This window comes from Equus przewalskii, chromosome 11, assembly GCF_037783145.1.
Source record: "Equus przewalskii isolate Varuska chromosome 11, EquPr2, whole genome shotgun sequence".
In the NCBI taxonomy this organism is placed as follows: domain Eukaryota; kingdom Metazoa; phylum Chordata; class Mammalia; order Perissodactyla; family Equidae; genus Equus; species Equus przewalskii.
The window spans coordinates 12,614,391-12,616,414 of NC_091841.1; the positions used below are offsets into that span (position 1 = coordinate 12,614,391).

General features: G+C 36.2%; 1 pseudogene; it reads right to left on the minus strand.

The window, feature by feature from the left end:
• Positions 1 to 860: 860 nt before the first annotated feature.
• On the minus strand, positions 861 to 1,823 carry LOC139074553 (olfactory receptor 10AG1-like; annotated as a pseudogene).
• Between the last annotated feature and the right edge of the window lie 201 nt (positions 1,824 to 2,024).

A 2,024-nucleotide genomic window follows, 5' to 3' on the forward strand; every position in this document is an offset into this window, starting at 1 on the left:
TCATGTATTTCTTGGACTGATTGGATGGAAAGTAGCAGGGATGCAAAGATCTTGGAAGATATCAGAAAAGCTAGAAGAAGTAGACCCAACATTTTTTCCTCTATCTGAATGTGTACCTTCTTCTTGACCCTTTCTTGAGTTGGTTAGTTTCTTTCCACTTATACAGTGGGGTGACACACATAGTGAAATAGCACAGAAAACCATTTCAGCAGAGCTCACAGAGAGCTAAATCTTTACTCATTGCAAAACACAACCAGAAGTCCCATAAACAATAGCAGATTTGAGAATGGATCATTTTCTATCTCTTCAGAAGTAGATGTTTATTTCTAATTTAGTAGCTACAAGCTTCAATGATGCTCTATGATGCTTACAGCTCACCTTTTGTTTGTTGACCTTTGTCTGTTCTTTGCTCCTCTACTTTCTCTGATTCTAGACTTTTGCCACTTACTCTCTGTTTCCACTGCCTTTTCTCTGAATTCATGGTTAGAAGACCCAAGGAGAATGTGATAGGGTCAGTTGATCACCTCAATTCTGAAAAAGGTTTACTCCAGACCACCCTACAGGCCGCCTCCTGGCCTGGAGGTGGTTGCTTTTGGATATAAGATATATTCTTTACTCTAACAGTTTCAGTCACATTAAAGATCAGAAGACAAAGCAGGGAAACTGATGTGTGTATGTGCATGCACACACATATAACTTTTTCTCGGAAGAAAATGGTGATTGTGTCAGTCTCATGGATTGAACATGTGGGAAAAAAAATGGAAAAACTTGCAGGATGAGCAAAATTGGACAAAAATAAAAATTAATGTATAAGATCTGTGATAAATAAGAAACAAATTGTTTGAGATTATGATGTTGAGTCATAGCACAATCCATTTCAGTAGGAATTTTCTCAGTGCCACCATAACATCTTTGTTTCTCAGATAATATATTATAGGGTTAATCATTGGTGTCACAATCATGTAAAAAACAGAGAAAGGAATTTGTGAGTTCTTGTTAAATGACTGGATTTTGGCCTCAAATATGTAATGATGCCTGATGCAAAGAATAAAGCCAGAAATGTGAGAGTAGAAGAAGTGGAGAAGGCCTTGACTCACCCAGTTGCTAATGGCAGCTTCAGGATGCTTGAGCTTATTTTCACATAAGATCCAAATATCAACGTAAAAAGAATATAGTGACAACTGGAACAGTAAGAAAATAAATCAACATCGGAATCATAAAAGTCTCCCCACAGACAAGCTTAAGTAGTGGAAGTGTGTCACAGAAAAAGTGACTCAACTTGTTAGATCCACAGTAGGGTAGAGACAATATCTGGTAGCTGAACCCTACATGGACTGGAATTCCACTAAGCCAGCAACCAGCTTCCAATTGGATACACAACCTATCATTCATGATGAGAAGGTAGAGTACTGGGTTGCAAACGCCAATATACCTGTCATAAGCCATTGCAGTCACAATGAAGCACTCAGTAACTCTGAAGATGAGAAAGAAATACATTTGAATAGCACAGGCCAGAAAAAAATATTTTTTTTTTTGTACAAAGACCTATTAATAATCTTGGTACAATGATTTACAAATAACATATTTCCAAAGAAGAAAATTTCTAAGAAAAAAATACATGGGAGTTTGGATGGAAGGATCAACTTTGGTTATTATGATAATGAAGCTATTGCTCATCAGAATAATCACATAAATGATAAAAAAAAAAAAAACACCCTAAAAAGAAATCCCTGGAGGTTAGAAACATCAGAAAAGCCAAAGAGGTTGAATTCTACCAACATAGTGTGGTTCCCCTGTCAGAGATTTTGTCCTGTGGGTTCCATCTAAGAACAAAATAATTTCAAGGTTTAGAAGTCACTTCAGTCTGCTAAGCCCAGCTGCAAAGTGAGACGTTACATAGACGATTTCAAATCCACTGATACAGGATAGATATCCCGTTTTATTTGTTTGTTTGTTTGTTTTATATTTTTGGTTATATAGCTAATATATTTGGTAATAATTTGGTAATATGTTTCTAATACAAC